The sequence below is a fragment of the Pelophylax lessonae genome, assembly GCF_965119305.1.
Source record: "Pelophylax lessonae genome assembly, chromosome: 4".
Classification (NCBI taxonomy): Eukaryota; Metazoa; Chordata; class Amphibia; order Anura; family Ranidae; genus Pelophylax; species Pelophylax lessonae.
This window is the reverse complement of record NC_138771.1, coordinates 64,286,997-64,309,368: the sequence shown is the minus strand read 5'-3', so window position 1 is coordinate 64,309,368 and position 22,372 is coordinate 64,286,997. Positions and strand designations below refer to the sequence as shown.

At 44.4% G+C, this 22,372-nt stretch overlaps 1 protein-coding gene across 2 annotated transcripts in view; it reads left to right on the top strand.

The window, feature by feature from the left end:
• Window positions 1-7,902: 7,902 nt before the first annotated feature.
• The window catches only part of GABPB1 (GA binding protein transcription factor subunit beta 1), a 72,792-nt gene continuing 58,322 nt past the window's right edge, over window positions 7,903-22,372 (top strand). The window contains exon 1 of one of the 2 annotated variants that reach the window (XM_082256261.1): window positions 7,903-8,417. The gene's annotated coding sequence lies outside the window, so the exon portion shown is untranslated. The remainder of the gene's footprint in view (window positions 8,418-22,372) is intronic. The other variant, XM_082256262.1, reaches the window with a different exon arrangement.

Genomic DNA, 22,372 nt, shown 5'->3' with positions numbered 1-22,372 from the left:
GACCCTGTGGAAGTACTACTGGCCCAGGAGTCACTTCCTAAACCCCTGTCTATGCTTTATACAGATCTTCTGCGGATAGACTCTCCTAAAATGGACAGGTTATGGGATTTATGGAAGGCAGACCCTGCTGGTCTGGAAGGAGGTTGAACTCATTAATTACTGCCTTCAGCTCTCACTCCCGTTCTCGCCTGAGTTGGCCCTTCTGGGAATACCAGATGATGGACAGAGGCCTAGATGTACCAAAACCTTGATATGCTATCTTTTTTATTATGCTAAAAGGGAAATTATTCTAAAGTGGAATAGCCATCCCCTCCTCGATAGGGACATGGGAAAAAGCTATAAACACAGCTCTCCCTATGTACAAATTGACATATATCAATAGGAATTGTCCTAAAAAATTCAATAAGGTCTGGCAGCCTTGGACGGCTTAGTTTCCACAGTTAGGTAGATGAGGAGGTCTCTCCATGTGACCATATGTGCTTGCCGACTGTAAACGTTAATGTTCACTTCTTGTGTTGAGCTGTCTCATTTGTAATTGTGTGATGAATGTTCATACTTTCTGTTTGTAGACGTACCATTTCTACTATACTCTGTATGCCTTGTATTATGTTTCCCTGTTTTATGATACAATAAAGGAACAGTCTGTTCGTTAAAAAAAAAAAAAAAAACGTTCCCAGACTATGCACTCTATAAGTTTTACATATTCTGTACAAGCAGTAAAAGTACAAGTCCTCATTCACCTCTGTAGCTATAGGCATCCTGAAAAAAACATATCTTCAGAGTTCAGAACACATACACCATATCCCAACTTCTCTCCTTTTCCTTTACTTCTTTATGGAAGTAGAATCATACAATACTAGCCTTCTAAAGCCAATATCGCACTGGTGATTAGAGGATATAGGATAGCGTTTTTGTTACTAGGAAACATTTGAATTGCAATTAATTTAAGAAGTACTAAACCATGACATCTCCCTCCCTCCCCATGCATAGCTAGGGCACAGCCACAGCAACACAGGTATATAAAAATAGTTAAAAAAAGGATACCACCATTATCATTTTTTAATACTTCCCCTGGGGTCACATAATAGTTATCACCATTATCATTGCAACATAGCCCAGGTGGAGGCGAAGCTAAGCCTGTGCGTCACATGTCCTCTGACCTCACTTTAGCCCTCACATGCCCTCCCTACAAGGCACTGTGCTGTTAATGGCCCGGAAGGGAGAGCATGTAATGTGGTTTAGCTCCACCCCCGCCGGGGCCATGCTGCAGTGATATTAGGAACCTCTATCACATGATCTAGGAAGTAAGCCGTGTATAGCAATATACAGCACATTTACTAGGCTAAATGTGGAGAATGCACACAGTGGTGGCAACACTGTAGAGGCTCTATGATCCTGCAGATTGTTGCTACCAGGAAGGGGGAAGCCTGAGGAATGGCGGGATCACCGGGTACTTTCTATTAGAGGAATTAATATGAAAAAATGTCTCCCGCTCTATCGTGTATTCTACAGTAAGAAGAGTGTATGAGTGAGGCTGCTGCTATCATTTCAAAGCTTATCCTTAGACAGTGATAGTATTCAATATTTATTATAGTGAAGCGCTGCGTCCTACATAAAAGAGAGAAGTGTGACAAAAAAAAAATATCGCCATACCTGTTCTCTCTATCTTCCTCCCGCGCCGTTGCCCCTTTAAACCCATCTTCCCTCCACCCTCATACTGAATACTGTATATTGACAGTTTAACCACTTTACCTTCGGAGGATTTTGCTGCCTTACGTCTGGGCCACTTTTTGCGATTCGGCACTGTGCGACTTTAACTGACAATTGCGCGGTTGTGCAACGCCGTGCCCAAACTAAATTTACATCCTTTTTTTCCCACATACAGAGCTTTCTTTTGGTGGTATTTGATCACCTGTGCGATTTTTACTTTTTGCGCTATAAACAAAAAAAGAGCGACAATTTTGAAAAAATAACAATATTTTTCAAATTTTTTTATATGAAATTCCCCCCCAAAGAAATGTAAAAATCTAAATCTTTTAACATTTTAGGCCAATTTGTTTTCTGCTACATATTTTTGGTAAAAAAAAATCGCAATAAGCATATTTTGATTGGTTTGCGCAAAAGTTATTGCGTTTACTAACTAAGGGAAAGATTTCTGTCATTTTTTTTTTTAACGAGTAATTGCGGCGATCTGCGATTTTTTTTGCGGGACTGCGACATTGCGGCGGACAGATCGGACCCTTGACTGACATTTTTGACACTTTTGGGGGTACCAGTGACATTACTACAGTAATCAGTGCTATTTACATGCACTGTTACTGTAAAAATGACACTGGCAAGGAAGGGGTTAATTTTTATTGGTGATCAAGGGGTTAAGTGTGCCTGGTGCTTACTAACGTGTGTGGGGGGAGGTGACTGAGTGACACAGGGACAGATCGCGGGTTCAGCTATGCTGAACCCTGCAATCTGACCCTGTCTGTCACTTAGGAGATCCGCCCGCTTTGTTTACACAAGCGGGCGGATCTCCACACTCGATTCCCCGACGATCGTCGGTGATCACCGCCGCTCCTCCCCTGGCCCGGCTCCCGCTGTGATTGAATACAGCGGGAGCGAGCCTCCGGCGGCGCGCGCTGCCCACAAGGGGAGGAGTCCAGCGACGTAGGTCTACGTAGCTGGACGGAATCAAACCACTTTGCCGCAGTACAGTCAACGTGACTGTTCGGCAAGTGGTTAAAGCTAAATATTTTATTTAAAATGCATAAATATATTAGCGGTTTTTATATCTCAGTTTTTTTCCTATGTTTTTATATAGCCATTCAATATTATACAGTATATATTTTTATATGAGGTTTTTTTATATGCAATTTTATGGATACAGAACATGTATTAAATTATGTATGGTGTGCACGTCCCTCCTGATTTCACACACGATTAGATACATTTATATATCCATGTACTGGATCATACTAGTCACGCATTCAAGGCTACAAAAACATGGCGGCAGAGATTGATTCAACAACGGCCTCTAGTGGCTAATGTCTACATAAAATAGTCCCATAGTACATCCTTCGTCATCCCCGGAAGAAGTCACGAAGCACGTGACGTAACGCGTAGGGCAGAGACGGAGCGTACCTGGAAGTGACGTCCGCATTAGGAAGCACTGAGCAGCGCCGGTTACAGAGTTTTTATATGTGAGTGTTATATTTCTTCATTACCTAATAAAATTGTGAAATACTACACCATGAGAGGATTTCCTTTATCCCTACTTCCAAGAGCATAATTAGATGAAACAGAGGGATTAGTGGAACAAGTGATACCGTATGGGCTGCATTCATCCAGGACCTCCTGGAGAATCCAACTTATCTTAAAGAGGCTGTTTACAAGAAAGTGAGAGGTGAGAGGCTAGTGACAATGGTTTGGTGGCACCACACTGAAGATTACCATCACTTACTTCGAGGTACCGATAGGTGAAGGGATTCACCATTTACACCACAATAGGACATTTATATTCCTATTGATTTGTTTGATTATTTCTTCACTTTTTGGCAAATATATTTTTTCACTTATTTTATGTATTTCCATTGGTGACACTGATTTATGCGGATTCATCATTGTATATGAAATTCACAGCACCATCACTACACCACTGTATGGACACTGAGCACCCACCTTATTGAAATATTTTCTACTTTCACCATTTCCTGTAATGCATATGAGATATTTGCGCTCATGATTATGTTATTCATTCTACATGATTTTTAAAAATATGGTTACACTTATATTGAACTAAAACATCCCACCATTTACACACAGGTACATCCACTTTATATTTTCTATTAGAGGCATTTTTAATAAAAACAAAGGATGCAAATAGATGTTAAATGCACTCATAAGGATTTAAATGTTTTTTTTTGGAGGGGGGGGGTCTTTTAGAATCATTAAAGGGGTTAATACCCAACCTTTCACTGGTACTTTGCCGGCATGTTGTCCTATGTGCTGGTTTTCTGCTGTCTTTACTGGCTGGCAAAGGATGATAACACTCCTCTGCATGTGCAGATGGCTATCATTCCAGCACTATAAGCTGAAATGCGCATGTGCAGCTCATTTTACAGCACCAGAGAAGACATTGCCTGTCTCTTTAGCAATAAGAGTCAGTTCACACTGAGGCGACACGACTCCTTACTACTTCGGGGGTGACTTGTGCATTACATTGCACCAGGACTTCGGAGCAACTTGCAGGGACTTCACATAATGGAAGTCTATGCAAGTCGCTCCGAGGTCGCCCCGAAGTAGTACAGGACCCTTTTTCTAAGTCGGAGAGACTTGTGTCACTCCTATTAGAACGGGTCCTGTAGCAGTCAATGGACCGCGAGGGAGCGCGACTTGTCAGGCTGACAAGTCGCCTGACAAGTCGCGCTAATGTGAACCGGTTCTAAAAGTCTGCCTGCTTGCTGTTCGCTACAGCGGGACTTTAGTTCCGCTAAAGCCTGTGGTCACACCCAGTACAATATAAAGTAGTGCAAATTAATGCCCACGATTTAATACTACTTCAGCACTACTTCTCTGAGATTTGTAATAATTTAATACAGCTTCAATGCTACTTCAGTGAGAGGGGCTGTCCATGTACCATTGAGGAACAGTGATATTATGAATAAAAGTGTAACTAGCAAAGGATTAAGAAGGGCTGATCTAGAGCAGCCTTTTTAAACCAGGGTGCCCAGACACCCTGGAGGGGGCCTTGAGGCTTCTTCAGAGGTGCCTTGGCAAAATGCCTACAAATTGCCAAAAAATTGTATAAATCCACCATGTGGCTGAAGACTGCCTTTTTAGTTACACTAATGCCTCGTTTCCACTGAGCGGTACGGTTAGATTTGGTACAGTTCAGTACGGTTCGGTACAGTACACCTTGATCAGGCTTGCGTTTCCATCGCCAACAGTACCTAAGCTCAACAGTATCTTAACAGTATTGCTCCACCCTGTTGGTACGGTACTCATGTGCTTGGTACCCCAACAAAAGGGTACCAAAAAAGTGGTACGGTACGGAATTAGGGTACCATTTACAACTTTTGACAATGGAAACGGCAAAAATTGCGTACCGTACCGAACCAAACCATACCGCTCAGTGGAAATGAGGCATTAGTCACAGGTTTTCATTGTACACCATTACAACCTTCTAGCTGTTGGTGTCCTAACGACCATTGGCATCATCAGTTAATAAGGAGGATGTCAGTCGCCTGCACAGCATCCTTGTTTGCCCCTCCCTATCAGCACTGGGGTCACATTAGCTGAGTGATGGAGAAAAACTGAGGGAGAAGAGAAACATTGGAATACTAGTCAGTACCAGTTTGCAAAAGTATATTTGCTTTGTAAGAATAAATCACCTCTAAGGTTGGGTGTCCTACTTGGACTTGCAGATGTTGCTGCATTATGTAAAACTATTTGGAATAGCTTTTACATTTTAAAATGGGGTGTCTCGAGACTGTCCATTATTTTGAAAGGGTGCCTCCAGACTGTCCATAATTTCTAAAGGGTGCCTCGAGACTGTCCATGATTTTAAATGGGTGCCTTGACTGAAAAAAGGTTGAGAAACATTGATCTAGAGACACAGGTATGATTTGCAGCACGATTTACATTATAGTTTATGGGAGTGAAATCGCGATGAAGCCCTGAAAAAATAATACATGAACTACTTCTTAAATTGCACTACTTGAAATCATATCTATTAAGACACTGCCATTAGATGCTATTTCAGGTATGATTTTTAAATTGCCTGCTATACCTGAAGTTATACCGGTGTTACCAGGGGCTAACTTACCAAATTAATTTTTTTTTAGCTTTGGAAAGATTGGGGAGGGATTATAACAAATTGTCAGGTTTTTATTGTTGTCTGTGTCCCTGTTAGGGAGATCCACCATCCCCAGTGGTCCTGTTGACCGGTGTTCCGTGAAAAAACCATACCCATAAAAATTCCATACCCTCGTCACTTCGGTGCACCTACGTCAGTGAACAGCTGAGGAGCTTATTAGTGTGCATGCTCGGAGGGTATGGAATGTTTACGGTAGTGTGTTATAACGTTACACCGCATCACCACATTAAAACATCTCCGCTGCAACATGAGTCATCTCCGCTCCTACCCCTGTCACTTCCCTGATCTTGGCTAATAAATGTAAAAGCGGATCACGGAGCCGACATCGCCGTGATTTAGATTTCATACACCCGCCGCCGCTTTTACATTTACTAGCCGAGATCAGGGAAGTGACAGTGGTAGGAGCGGAGATGACTCATGTTGCAGCCGAGCTGTTTTAATGTAACCGCCGCACAGCTGAGGCGTGTAACGTTATAACACACTACTGTGAACATTCCATACCCTCCGAGCATGCGCAATGTTAAGCTCATCAGCTGTTCAATGACGTAACCGGAGCTGTGAGCATGCGCACTGCTACGCTGCTCAGCTGTTTCTGACCGGAAGTGACATGGGTATGCAATTTTCATGAGGTATGGTTTTCTCACGTTACATCGGGAGTGAAAGTAAAAAGGATTCCTACAATTAGGAGGGATTTCCTCTCACTTCCTGTTTTAGTTATCAGACAATGAGACGCAAATGGCAATAAAAAAATTGACAGGGTTATAACTAGTGATCGACCGATATTGGTTTTTCATTGCCGATACTGATATTTTGGTCAATGCATATCCGTATTGGCTGATATTTTCGTACATTTTGTTAATTTTTTTTTTCTTTGACAGGTACTCTTGTGGAGGGATCTGGGGGTCTAAAAGACTCCAAACCCCTCCTCTGCACTTAAAAGCATTCAAAACACCAAGTTTAACTGTTTTGAATGCTGTAATTTTTTTAATCTGGCGCTGAGTACCCGGAAGTGATGTCATGATATCACTTCTGGGTTTTTGCATGGAGACCCGATCAGAGCTGAATGCAGCTTTGATCGGGTCTTCGGTGGCGCTGAAGGCTGGTTGCCCGGGTCTCCCAGTGGGATGGGAGACCCGGCCGAGCCGTGGAAGGTGGCGGAAGGGGGGACGATCCCTCCCGCTCCTTGTAATGACAGCCGAGCAGCTTCTCAGCTGCATTGGTTGTCAATACACAACAGCCGACCGTCGGCTATGGGCGCTGGTACCGGGGTGATGCCTTTAGCTGCAGGCATCACTCCGGTACAAGCACTTTCCCGAAATATTGGTCACCTTGGTGGCCGATTCCGATATATATCAGGGAAAGTGCAGATCGGCCCTCGATATATATATCGACTTTGCCGATAATCGGTTGTCCCTATAACCCTCCCTGACGCCAGACATAGATGATGCATTTTTTTTTTCTCCTGCAATCTGAAAATCACTCGTTCCCCCCCCCCCCCATCAACACAGTCAGTGTCTGAGGAATCCCTCCAACCCCACAAAGCTATTGTGTGCTCCCAGCAGGGGGGCACAGGGAATGGTCCCTGTCGGGAGAACACACAGTGATTATTGCTAGCAGCTTCAGCCACTGGCAATAATCACAATAAGAATCCAACCTGCCCATACTGTGTATAGTTCAAATCTCAGCTGGTCCCTGCTTAACTGGCTGGGATTTAAACTGTCTACGGCCAAATTTATTCTATTACTTTACTCTATCCGAATGTAAATAAAGTTTTGCCTTTAGTTTTACTACAAGGCTTTCTCAGAGTAAATAGATTTTCTGCTACAAAGTTGCCAAGTGTGACCTGACCCACGAACACCAGGGGTTATTTTATTCTACAGGGCCTCTGCTTTCATAAACTTCACATTTTAGGTGATTTAAAGTAATGTTTTGGGCAAAGATGCAGATTTTGTCATGTGTACAGAGAAAGAAAACCAGGAGACAGGTGATTAATGATCCTAGTAGGGGGGAAGTTTAATATTTCCATGGAGTAGTGTGTGTGTTTCTTCTCTGTGGTAAACCACAAACTGACTCCCAGACATAGCAATCCTCTCACACACAGACCTCCCCTCCCCCTATCACAGCTCTTCCGTCCTGTGAAGGAGTCTCACTGCGCATGCGCCACACCCATCTCCTCACATCCCCTAACAACAGATATCCCTCCGCCGCCCTCTTGCATTGCCACAACGTATAAATAAAGCCCTCTGCCAGTGATAGAAGGTGACATAAAGCGGCTCTTTTGTGTGTATAAAATCATATGAGAGAATAAAGCGCCGATAAGCCCCCACTGGGCGGAGTGTGAGGTCCGCGCGCCCGGCGGTGATGCGTCCCCCTCCACACACAGCGCTGTACACATCCGCGCACACGGCGGGGGGACTTTTCTTCGGGGATTTTCGGCGCCGATGAGACGGCATTGAGGTAAAACCGGAGCCGGCGGAGCGCGGAGGCCGTGAGCTGCTGGGCCGAGCGAGTCAGGAGCCGGGGACGGGCGGCACAGGCACTCCGGGGCACGGTAAGCGGAGGGGAGGTGCGGTGATTTCTGCCAGGTTACCGAATCTTTTCCAGGTCAGCGTTGGGTGTCGGGCCTCACCGGATGTGGAAGTTGATCTCTTCTGTGGTAAAAAATAATTCAACTTCCCCCGGAACCCGGATCATCCGAGCGATTTCCTGTTTATTGCGTTAAAGTCTGCGGGTTTCCGGGGATCCGGGGCCCGGCTGAGGCGGGGGGGATCGGGCGGATGGGAGGCGGGAAGGGCGGATGGCGGGAAATCCTCCCACACCACCACCGGCCAACAGGGTGCAGGGGGTCCGAGGGCCAACAGGGTGCAGGGGGTCCGAGGGCCAACAGGGTGCAAGGGGTATGGTGGCCAGCAGGGGGTGCGGGGGATCATCGGTCTAGAATAGGGGTCCCTGGGGAAGGGGGTAATATTCCCAGGCATTGTACCCCCAAGGGTATAGGGGGAGGGGTAATCCCTCCCAGACATTGTACCCCCAGTGTATAGGGGGAGGGGTAATATTCCCAGGCATTGGTGCCCCCCAGTGTATAGGGGGAGGGGTAATATTCCCAGGCATTGGTGCCCCCCAGTGTATAGGGGGAGGGGTAATATTCCCAGGCATTGGTACCCACAGTGTATAGGGGGAGGGGAATTATTCCCAGGCATTGGTGCCCCCCAGTGTATAGGGGGAGGGGTAATATTCCCGGACATTATGATGGCCATTCGCTGTACAATCTCCACTATGGGGACCTTACATCAGCCGTCTCCAAACTGCATCCTGGGGGCCAAATGTGGCCCTTTGCTTCCTTTTTATCTGGCCCTTGGGGTTCTGTTTTATCCACGGATGCCAACAATGAGGCATAACCCCCCCCCCCCCCTCCCATAATCTCAGTGGTAGGGCATAGTTCCTTGAACTGGCACCAGCAATGGGGCCTAATGACACCCAGATGGGACACCATTCCTCTCACTGAGTGCCGCGTGTGCGGCGATCGCATGTAATATCGGAGCGCACTTCTCCTTCATTACATGCGATCGGATGTGCAGTGCGAATTTAGCCCCGGTTCACACTTGTGCGTGTGCGGGGTTCGCATGTAATATCGGAGCGCACTGCTCCGACATTACATGCGATTGGCTGTGTGGTGCGAGTCTAGCCATACAGTTTGTATGGCTAAATTTGCACCGCAGCCGCACCAAACACGCACAGGACCCTTTTTTCTAGCCGCATCAGGATCGGATCGCACAGCGGTTCACACTTGTGCGATCCGATTCTGTGCGAACTGCACGATCGCACTGCGATATGCGATCAAACTGGGGGTGTCGTTAACATTACATTGACACCCCCAGCGTATCGCATATGGCAGTGTGAACTGCCGGGGGTGCGTGTGCGATGCGGGATCAGGCTGCGAATTCGCAGCCTTCCCGCACTCGCATAAGTGTGAACCAGCCCTCAGCCATACACTTTGTACGGCTGAAATTCACACTGCACCCGCACAAAAGTCGCACATGAGGCATTTTTTCAGACATATCAGGATCGGATCGCACAGTGGTTCACACTTGTGCGATCCGATCCTGTGCGAACTGTCAGATTGCACTGCGATATGCGATCAAACTGGGGTTGTTGTTAACATTTCATTGACACCCCCAGTGTATCGCATATGGCAGTGTGAACTGCCAGGGGTGCGTTTGCGATGCGGGAACAGGCTGCGAATTCCCTGCCTTCCCGCATTGCACAAGTGTGACCTGACAAAGAGGAAGCATTGTTTGTTTGTTTGTTTTTCCCATTGTTGGGATCTTTTCTACTCCCAATGGCCACAGTCTGCGCCCCACCCTCCAAAAAACTTTGGGCAGGAAACTGGTCCTTTGTTTAGAAAGTTTTTAGACCCTCTGCCGTACATTACACAATCTGATTGTACAATCGTAGAAATAGTGTTAGTGCCATTCTCCATAATGCCTGTAGGCCAAGGGAACTCTCACCACATCCCGATACATATAAGGTAAAGAAAGAACAGGAACACCTGATTGTACAATCCTCTCTCGCCAAATTTCATGTATGTGCAGGTTGGAAATCCATGCATAACCAGGACCCGGTGTTCACTCTTCATGCACACACGTCCACCCAGGCTAGGGACTCTTTACTATTGCAGGGGCAGTAGAAGCGTGTGCTTGGGCTACAATTTTTAATGCCCCTAATTAGCTGTAAAAGCAGTGGATGGGGGTGTCAGTCATGATGCTTTCTGGCAGCTGTAAAAATGATGCTCCATGTGCCAGTTAGTAGGCAGTGCCACTGCCAAGTGCAACGTATTCTGAACACAATTGCTTTTCAGAGGCGCAGCAAGCTTGCTGTGTGTGTGTGTATGTATATATATGTGTATATATATATATATATATATATATATATATAAGCTATACATCATACAGTCTGATTACACAGTCTCCTTTGTGCTCTATACAGTCTGCACAGCCTCCTTAGGGCTTACTTGTTGGGTAGTAAAAACACACGGTTGAGCTGCATTTTTATTGCCCTCAGAAGCTGCAAAGCAATGAGTGAAGTTTTCACACGTTTTTTTTCTGTGATGGTTTCTGGCAGCTTTAAAAATGATCCTCCATGTGCCAATCGGCAGGCAGTGCTGCTACCAAGCGTGACCCATTGTGAACATGCAATGCTTTTCCGAGGCGCTGCATATATAAATGTAGCCTTATGGGGGCCATACACTATACAATCTGATTGTGCATTCTTCTTTTTGGTGCCCATCACTGTGATCTGATTGTACAATCTTCTCAATGCGGAGACAGGCTGGGCTCACACTGCCACAGGGAGCGGCTCACAGCAGAGGTCCTGTGAGTCTCTGTTTCATGTCCAATTTTTGGCTGAATTTGGACCTGAAACTGAACAGAAGATGCACAGGACTCCGTGCAATTCGCACCGGAGCCGCTTCTGAGATATGCGAACTGACTCCATAGAGAGTCGGTCACAATCTCCTGACATGTGAATTGGATGCGGAGAAAATCGGAGGAAAAGTGAACTTGCTGCACATATAAACATGGCCTTGTGGTGGTGATATTTGATTGTGCGATCTCCTTTATGTGAGCCATATACAATCTGATTGCACAACCTGCTTCATGGTGACCATACTCTATACAGCCTGATTGTACGATATCCTTTGGGGCTCATTTACACTTAAAGGGGGAACAATAAAATTGTGAGTCAGCTGCATTTTCATCACTTTTGAAACCTTTACATTTTTTGTGCAGTTTGCACAAATGCACTTCAGTCCATTTAACATGGTTTCCTATGGTACACATTTGCATGTATGCATTTTTGGAAAGGGTCAAGGACTTTTTTTTTCATGCAGCAGATTGCGTTTTGCGTATAATAGATTTCAAAAGAGTTGCACCAGAAACGCAAGTGTTGCGTTTGATGCTTTTTTTTTTTTTATGCAATTTGTGTTTTTTTTTTTCATGCAATTTGTGTTTTTTTTTTTTTTTCCTTTTTAAAAACACTGGATATAACTGGTTACTGAGGAGCGGACCGGGAAGCCATCCGCCACGTTCTTAACCGATGAGTCGTCAGCAGGGTTCCGCTCGCGTCAGATGCTCCCACGGTCTGCCTGCCCCGCCGTGCGACAGTTCTTAAATAGTCAGGGGGGGGGGCACCCAGCAACATCACCAGGTGGCACTGCCCCCCTGTGACGTCAGCTACCCAGCCTGCACCGATCGATGATAGTATGCTTGAGGGAACACTCACTCGTCCCATCCCTTTTCTGATCTGCTGGGCTGCATGCTCAGAAAAGGGTCTGGTATGGATTTTGGGGGTGGGGGTGCCCCACATCATTTTTTTTTTTTTTAAATTTTATTTTAGGGTGGACTTTCCCTTTAAATCCATACCAGACCTGAAGGACCCCCCCCCCCCCACTCCATATTTTTTATTTTTTTGCTGACCTGCCTACTCATTGGATGTTAACCCCTTCCATACCAGGCCTATTTCGGACACTTTGTGTTTACAAGTTAAAACCAGTATTTTTTCCTAGAAAACTACTTAGAACCCCCAAACATTATATATATTTTTTTAGCAAAGACTCTTGAGAATAAAATGGCGGTCATTGCAATATTTTTTGTCACGCGGTATTTGCGCAGCGGTCTTTAAAACGCCATTTTTTTGGGAAAAATTACATTTCACTGCATTTAAAAAATACTAAACAGTAAAGTTAGCCCATTTTTTTTGTATATTGTGAAAGATGATGTCACGCCGAGTAAATAGATACCCAACATGTTACGGTTTAAAATTGCGCCCCCCTGTGGGATGGCGACAAACTGCGGTCAATAGAGATCTCAATAGGCGACACTTTAAATTTATTTAACGGTTACCAGTTTAGAGTTAGAGTGCAGCTCTTTTTTTAAATTACTGCTCACGCTCTGGCGATTGCGGCGTTACCTCACATGTGTGGTTTGAACAGCGATTTCATTCGCGGCTCGACTTCGTATACGTTTTTTTTTTTTTGTGCGCGAGCTAACGGTGATCAGGGCGGCTAATTTTTTTTTTTTTTCCCATTTATTTTATTTATTTTTTAACTTTATTACAGTTTTAAAAAAAAAAAAAAAATCTGATCACTTTTATTGCTGTCACAAGCAATGTAAACATCCCTTGTGACAGCAATATGCAGTGACAGGTACACTTTATGGAGGGATCGAGGGTCTAAAAGACCCTCGACCCCCTCCACTACACTTCCCTGTATGCATACAGCCGTTTTTCAAATTTGGCGCCGTTTTGCAGCACACTAACCCGGAAGTGACGTCATGGACGCCGCCTCCGGGTTATGTCATCGGAGACCCGATCGATGCCGTTTCCGGCATTCATCGGGACTCCACCCAGCCGGCGGAAGAGCCAGCTGGGTGCTCGGGGCTCCCGGTGGGACGGGAGCCCCGGTAAAAGCCGCGGGAGGGGGGGGGACGTCCCCTCCCGCCCCCCAGGGTAACGATCGAGCGGCTCCCGAGCCGCATCAATCGGTACCGACGGAAAGCCGACCGTCGGCTTCAAACAACGGTATCGGGATGATGCCTCTAGCTAGAGGCATCATCCCGGTATACCCCCGCAAAGTTTACGAAGTCATATGACGTCGTCCTAGGGGGAAGTGGTTAAAGTTGAGGCAGACAGCTTCCCACCCCGCTCCTCAGCAGCCAGCTATATAGGGTGTTTTTAAAGGGGGGGGGGGGGGGGGGCACAACGCAAAATGCATGAAGACTGCATTCAAAAACGCATCAAACAAAGCTATGAAAATGCAAAACGAGCTGAAAAAATGCAGCAAGCGCTTAAATGTGTACTTAAACTCATTGGGATTTTCTTTAACAAAAAATATGTAGCAGAATACATATTGACCGATACTGATGAAGAAATTCGATTTTTTTTTTTTGATGTTTTATAGGAGAAAGTAAAACATATTGATTTTTATTTTTTTTTCCAAAATTGTTTTTGATTTTTTTTTTTTCAAAGTGCAAAAAAAACTTCAGAGTTAAACAAATACCACCAAAAGAAAGCCATTTGTGGGGGAAAAAAAAGAACATGAATTTTGTTTAGGTGCAGCGTCACACGGCCATGCAATTTTCAGTTAAAGTAACGCAGTGCCGTATCGCAAGAAATTGCCTGATCATGAAGGGGAGTAAATCTTTGGGAGCTGAAGTGGTTAAACAATCCAATCAATTTGTATTGAATAAGGCAGGCTCTTGCATTACATAGCTGATGGGAGATCTAAAGGGGAATTGTACAATCAGACTATATAATGTATGTTCAGGCAATTGTCACAAGAACAAGTGTCCCCATTGGAAAATTACCCCTCTGTTGCCATTTTTATTAGCTAGGCAGAATTTGGTGTCACCTTCATTCCCTGTGACATTGGTAATCAAGACAATTGGTGAGAGTAAATCTTCAGAACGACGATGCAGAAAGCAATAAAAACCTGACAGAGGTTCTAATCCACCCACATGGTCTTTTGAAGGGTACTGTAAAAAAAAAAGTCAACCTTTTCGGCTTGCCAAAAAGATGAGGACCTACCTAAACGAATCATTTTGTTTCCCAGTCAGGCCCTTGCAGTACATGGCTGCTGACAGATCTAAAGGTGATTGTAGTTTAAGTGCCGGTTCACATTATTGCGGCTGTGGAGATCTCATGTAATTGGGAGCGCACTGCTCCTTCATTACATGCAATCTCATGTGTGGATGCGAATTCAGCCATACACTTTGTATGGCTGAATTCGCACCGTATCTGCACCAAAGACGCACAGGACCCTTTTTTTCAGCCGCATCAGGATCGGATCGCACAGTGGTTCACACTTGTGCGATCTGATCCTGTGCGAACTGTCAGATCGCACTGCGATATGCGATCAAACTGGGGGTGTCGTTAACATTTAATTGACACCCCCAGCGTATCGCATATGGCAGTGTGAACTGCCAGTTGTGCGGAAGCGTTGCGGGAACAGGGCTGCGTATTCGCAGCCTTCCCGCATCGCACAAGTGTGAACTGGCACTTAATTCTGATTTGTGTAAATTCTGTTACAAGTTTGATCAGGATTTGTATAACATTTGTATTTTTTGACCTGATCACACTAGTAACTTTGTAGCAGCTGCAATTGTATCTTTTCTCTGGTTTATAGTTTTCTCCAGTGTTATATCTGTAGTGTGGCCTGCAAGCGTTGCAGAAAGTCCGGTGCTCTTTTCTGCTCGGTGATTGAGCTACAAATAACTTGGATTTTCAGTGACAGACCTTTCATTGATTGGAATTCATTTTTTTTTTTTCTGAGTGCTTCTATAGCTATTACAAATCACTGCCACAAAATCCCCAGTGTCACATAGGCCGCTCCTATGGATGAGAAATATCCAAATAATCATACAAATATCCATTCACCAGCTATAATCTATGAATTTCCTGTTTTCTCAAATTGTGGATTTTTTTTAATATGAAATAAAAATTATGTAAGTGACCGGGCTGTAATTGGTGACTGTAAACGCAAAGTCATATACTGCACATACACTGTCCAATTTTATCAGTATTTTACTGTAATTTTAGGAGTATATGTCGATGAGATGCTTATCAGTGTCTGCTAATATTAAAGTAGAATTCCGGTCAAACCCCAACTACTTTAAAAATGCTCCTTTCTCCTCCTCCACCTTCTCCTCCTCCTCCTCCTCCTTACACCTATTCTGACTAACCTGTGTAAGAAAAGATCTGCACACTTATCTATTTTCAGGCCACTGCAGTCTGGTCACATGATCTTTCCTTTTGACTGCAGGGTGAGAGTGAGAGACTACTTGACAATGGCTGGCTGGTGATGCCTGAGCGGTGACATCACCCATAGACTTACCATGGCCCATCTGCTGTTGCTCCCTCCTCTCCTCTGCAGCCAGTGCTGGTTGAAATGGGAGCCGTCGGACCAAGGTGACCTGAAAATTAGGGATGCACCGATATATCAGCCGCCGAACATTATCGTCCAAAAATAGGGTTATCTGTATTTTACCGATTTTTTTTTTTTTTTTTTTTTTTTTTTTTTTTAATAAAAAAAAAAAAATATAAAGTGAAAATAATGAAATGCGGCGTCACATTTACTTCAATGTAAAATCTCGTCCCATTGACTTCAATACAGAAATGCCAGCCACATTAAATTCTGCTTTTGGCCAAGTGCTTCCTGAATTTAAAGTTTCAGTTTTGACACGACTTTTCATTTTGGTGCACCACTACTGAAAATTGGTATGTATATAGAACTTTCTCTATCGTTCATTGACGGACACAGTTCTCTCTGATCCATAACAGTAGGGTTATACTGCCCTCTACAGGAGTAGGACACTAGGCAGAAAAAAGTTCTGGCTACGCCAATGGGCAGTCCCGGAAGGTACACCCTCTCTCTTCCCACATAGGATGTCAGTGTTTACTGTTTGTTTCAGGTGGGCCTCATCTTTTGTTCTGCTGAGTCCTATGTTGCCTGGGTGGCTATGTTTAGCCTTGGGGAACTTGTTCTTTTATGCTGTTCCCACCCCTCATTTTATGGCACTGCTTTGGGACGTCCATACTGATATGGATCAGAGACAACTGCGTCCGTCAATGAACGATAGAAAAAAAAAACTGGATTTTTGACTTACCGTAAAATCCTTTTCTCTTAAGTTCATTGACGGACGCAGTACCCGCCCCTCTATTTTGTGTTGGGTTGGTGTTACTTTTTGACACTGCTTTGATACAAAACTGACATCCTATGAAGGAAGAGAGAAGGTGTACCCTCCGGGACTGCCCATAGGCGTAACCAGAACTTTTTTCTGCCTAGTGTCCTACTCCTGTAGGGGGCAGTACAACCCTACTGATATGGATCAGAGAGAACTGCATCGGTCAATGAAATTAAGAGAAAAGGATTTTACGGTAAGTCAAAAATCCAGTTTTTCCTACCCAGGATAGTCGGAATAGGTGTGGAGGGAAGTATTTTATAGAGTAATTAGGGTTAAACTTTAACACATTAAATCTTTTTTCTATTGCCTCGTTTCCACTTAGTGGTTCGGTACGCTATTTTGAGTGTTTCCATTATGAAAGTGACCCATACAACCGAACCAAACCGCACCATTCCTGGTCCTCCTTCAGATGTAGGGTCATAGGAAATGGTACGGTTAGGGTGGAGCTACTGGCGTCACACGATACATTCCACTGATTGGCGGACAGGAAAAGGTCAACGCTCAGGTCAAACGAAAAGCTCAGTCCAGATAGTAGTCCAGACTTGCAGTGGAAACGCTCACCTGAATAGGCCGGACCATTATAACCCTTCCAAACTGTACCTACCCGAACCGTTCTGCTCAGTGGAATCGAGGCATTTGTGTGGTCTGCATATTATGTGTGTTTTATGCATTGCAGTGCCATTCGTTCTAAATTGGATCCAAACACATGTGCATTGTGCTCTGCATTGCTAAAAATGTTGCGTACACCTTTTTTGTGCAGTATGTTGTTTTAGGCAGCCCATTTAACTGAAAAGGTTATCACAACACACCACATGACATGTTAATGCATGACCGATGCAATGTACCAGACCTAATGGTGTGATTGGGTCCTAAGTGAAAATGCATGGACATAAAAGGTTATGATATAACTGTACTTGGATTAACATTTTTTTAAAAAATAAGCCAGGAATACTCTGGTAACAGTTTGACATGTTGCCAAATTCACCCATTCAAGTATAACTGAAAGCAAAACCCTTTTTTTTTTTTTTTTTTTTTTTTTTGGATAGTCTGGAGAGAAATTTAAAACACCCGTCATTTTTTTATTGCTGTGTATACAAAGGAGCATGAGGGAGCTCATGACCATAATGAGGATGGAATTGACACAGCCCCAAATGATCCACAATGGCTCAAAAGTGTTATGGTCCAGAAATATTTAGACAGAATTAAGCCCCGTACACACGTACTGAATGTCAGCCGAACGATCGGCCGTCTTTTGTCCGGTGCTGTCCTGTCGGCTGAAAACTGCAAAAGACTGCACATGAATTTTGTCGGCCAACAACAGCCGACTGCAGAAGTGATGTCATGTGATGGTTAACTTTTCATGTGTTTTTTTTTCTTCTCTGAGCATGCCCAGTCTTGCTAATCGGCTGTCTTTTGGCCGAATTCTGTACTGACTGGCGAACAATCGACTGTTCTGGTGTTGGCCAACAAAAATTTTAATGCCTGCACACCCGACTCTGTTCGGCCGAAAATGCGCTGTCGGAAGCATCATACTAACAAGCCTACAATCGGCCGATCAGTCGTCGGCCGTATATTTACGGCCGACAATCGCTACGTGTGTACGGGGCTTAAGGTTCCGTTCACATGTAGGCGTTTTGGGGCGTTTTTGAGGAGTTTTTCTGCTCTAGGATCAGCTCTCAAAACGCCCAACAAGACAAATCCTATTCATTTCAATGGCCCCTGTTCACATCTGAGCGTTTTGACGCTGTAAGCAAAACGCCCAAAGCTCAAAAAAGTACATGAGCTTCTTTTTGGGCAGATTGCAAGTATTTTCCATTGGTATCTATTCAATCAAAAAACGCCTGTAAAAAACGCACGAAAACCCTACGCTCGGGTGTGAATGTAGCCTAAGAGTGGATAAAGCGCCTGGATGGTATCCACCCACGCATCCTAAAAGAACTGAGCGCTGTAATTTCAAAGGCTTTGTTTCTAATTTTTAGGGACTCATTAAGGACTGGAATAGTACCACTGGATTGGCGTAGGGCCAATGTGGTGCCTAATATTTAAAAAAAAGGATCACAGTCTTTACCAAGTACCTATAGACCTGCTAGTTTATCTTCTATAGTTGGGAAGATACTGGAGAGTTTAATAAAAGACCACATAGATGAGTTCTTGCCAAAAAAAAATATTTTAAGCAACAGACAGCATAGAATCATGAAAGACAGAAGTTGTCAAACAAACCTGATTTTCTTTTTACGAGGCGGTAAGTAAAACCTTGGACAGAGGGGTGGCTGTGGATGTAGTATACTTGGATTTTGCAAAGCGTATGATACAGTTCCCCACACACGGCTAATGTGTAAGGTAAAGTCTACAGGCTTGGAAAGATCAGTTTGTAAATAGATAGAAAATTGACTAAAAGATAGAATTCAGAGAGCATTGGTTAACCACTTGCCGACCGCCTGCCGTAATATTACTGCGGCAGGGCGGCTCGGCTGCATCCAGTCACGTAGTACTACGTGACTGGAGTGCATGTGGTTTCGGGCACATGTTTAGACACAGCGGGAGGTGGGCCGCGGAAGGAGTGGAAGCGATTGCCGCTGCTCTCTCGCGATCGTCCGGGAAACCGAGCGAAGACCCGCCTGCTTATGTAAACAAAGCAGGCGGATCTTCTCTCAGACAGGTTGGGACAGATCAGCAGTTTCAGCTAAATTGAAACTACGACCTGTTTGTTTGTCACAGAACCACCCCTCTCCCCCCCCCACACAGTCAGTAAGTATACAGGCATTCATTTAACCCCTTTGATCACCCCCAGTATTAACCCCTTCCCTGCCAGTGTAATTTATACAGTAACAGTGCATTTTGTTTAGCACTGATTACTGTATTAGTGTCACTGGTCCCCAAAAAGTGTACAAAATTTCAGTTAGGGGTCCGATCTGTCCGCTGCAATGTCGCAGTCCCGCTAAAGATCGCTGCCGTTACTAATAAAAAAATAAGTCCAAAAATCTATCCCGTATTTTGTAAACGCTATAACTTTTGCGTAAACCAATTAAAATACGTTTTTGGGGATTTTTTTTTTTTTTTTTACAAAAAATATGTAGCAGAATACAAATTGGCCTAAACTGATAAAAAAAAATTAATTTTTAAAAATGTTTTACTGGTAATGTTTTATAGCAGAAGGTAAAAAATATGGCTTTTTTTTTTTTTTTTCCAAATTGTCGCTCTTTTTTTTTTTTTTTTTTTTAATACCGCAAAATCTAAAAACTGCAGAGGTGATCAAATACCACCAAAAGAAAGCTCTGTTTGTGGGAAAAAAAGGACATCAATTGTATTTGGGTACAACGTCGCACGACTGCACAATTTTCCGTTAAAGTAACGCAGTGCCAAATCGCAAAAAATGGCCTGGTCATTAAGGGGGTAAAATCTTCCGGGGCTGAAGTGGTTAATGATTCTTACTCTGAATGGTCTACTCCAAGGTTCAGTTTCGGGACCATTACTTTTTAATATCTTTATAAATGATATAGGGTCTGGGAATAAAAGTACCATTTTAACCACTTCCCGCCCGCCCTATTACAAAATGACGGCGGGAATGTGGTTGTGTTATCCTGACCGGACGTCATATGACGGCGGCAGGATAACACAGCTCTGGGCGCGCAGAGCTGCGATCGGTGATGTGAGGTGTCAGTCTGACACCCTGCATCTCCGATCTCGGTAAAGAGCCTCTGACGGAGGCTCTTTACCATGTGATCAGCCGTGTCCAATCACGGTTGGTCACATAGTAAAACAGGAACAGCCATTGATCGGCTTTCCTTAGTTCGTGCCTGACAGGCACGAGTAAAGGAGCGCCGATCGGCGGCTCCCCTGACAGGGGGGGGGGGGGGGGGTCGGCACTGGTAATCAGATCATTGATTACCAGTGCAGACCCTCGGGGGGGGGGGGGGATGCCACTAGATCCACCAGGGATGCCCACTATGACCCCAGGGATGCCCACTATGACCCCAGGGATGCCCACTATGGCCACCAGGGATGGCAATCAGGGCTCAGGGAGCCCCCCATTGCCCTCCCCATCAGTGCTGCCCACCAGTGCCCTCCCTGTCAGTGCTGCCCACAAGTGCCCATCATTGCCATCTATCAGTGTCGCCCACCAGTGCCCATTATTGCCCACCAGTGCCACCTATCAGTGCCCATCAATGCCACCTATCAGTGCCTAGCAGTGCCGCCTATCAGTGCCACCCCATCAGTGCAGGAAAAAACATATTTATTTACAAAATTGTATAACATAAACAAAAACTTTTTTTTTTTTTTTCAAACTTTTCGTTCTTTTTTTTATTTGTTTAGCAAAAAGGAAAAAACCCAGAGGTGATCAAATACCACCAAAAGAAAGCTCTATTTGTGGGGGGAAATGACATAAATTTGGTGTAGGTACAGTGTTGCATGACCGCGCAATTGTCATTCAAAATGCAACAGCGCTAAAAGGGGAAAATTGGCCTGGGCAGGAAGGGAGGGAAGTGCCCTGTATTAAAGTGGTTAATCTTTGCAGATGACACCAAGCTATGCAGTGGAATAATTACAGGGTGTCTCCAACTTACAAGCTGACCTCCATGCACTGTTTCATTGGGCAACTATGTGGCAAATGAGGTTTAATGTTGATAAATGTAAAGTTATGCACTTGCTAAGAATATGCATCATACATACTAGGGGGAGTAGAACTGGGGGAATCCATAGCGGAGAATAATCTGGGTGTTCTGGTAGATCCTCAGCATAATAACACATGCAATGCCAAGCTGCTGTTTCCAAAGCAAGCAAAGTCCTTTCTTGTATTAACTCCAGACTGGACTGGACTCCAGAGAGAGAGAGAGATATATAATTTTGCCCCTGTACAAATCCATTAGTAACACCTTGTCTGGAATATGCAGTTCAGCTTTGGGCACCAGTTCTTAAAAAGGATATCGGGGAACTGGAGAAAGTGCAGAGAAGGGCACCCAAACTGATAAGAGGCATGGAGGAGCTCAGCTATGAGGAAAGATTTGAGGAACTGATTTTATTCTCTTGAGAAGAGATTAAGGCGGGATATGATAAACATGTATAAATACATAAGGGGTCCATATCGTGAACTTGGTGTTGAGTTGTTCATTTTAAGGTCAACACAGAGGACAAGGGGGCACTCTTTATGTCTAGAGGAAAACCGATTTCGTCTCCAAATACGGAAAGGTTTCTTCACCGTAAGAGCTGTGAAAATGTGGAATAAATTCCCTCCAGAGGTGGTTCTGGCCAGCTCAGAAGATTGCTTTAAAAAAGGCCTGGATTCTTTCTTAGGTGTACTTAATATATAAACGGGTACTAATATTTATAGGTAAAGTTGATCCAGGGAGTATCCGATTGCCTCTTGGGGGATCAGGAAGGAATTTTTTTTCCCCTGCTGTAGTAAATTTGCCTTCCTCTGGATCAACTGCGGGTATAGGATTGTGTATACGGGATTGTATGTCTTTTATTGGTTGAGCCAGATGGACTTGTCTTTTTTCAACCTGACTATGTAACTATGCTGTCTGTGTCCCCATTAGGGAGATTCACCCTCTCTGTTTCTCCTGTCTACCATTATCATTGAAAGTAAGAGAATCCCAAATTTTGAGTTGTCCTCATAAAAGTAATAGAGGGAAAATCTTCCAATGGGGACGCTAGTTCTGGTGACCTGGGGGATTCCCAATCAATTCCATTAATTTGCATGGATTTTCTCTCACTTCCTGTTTTTCTATGGGACAGGAAGTAAATGGAAATCTGTGCCTTGGGGCACAGA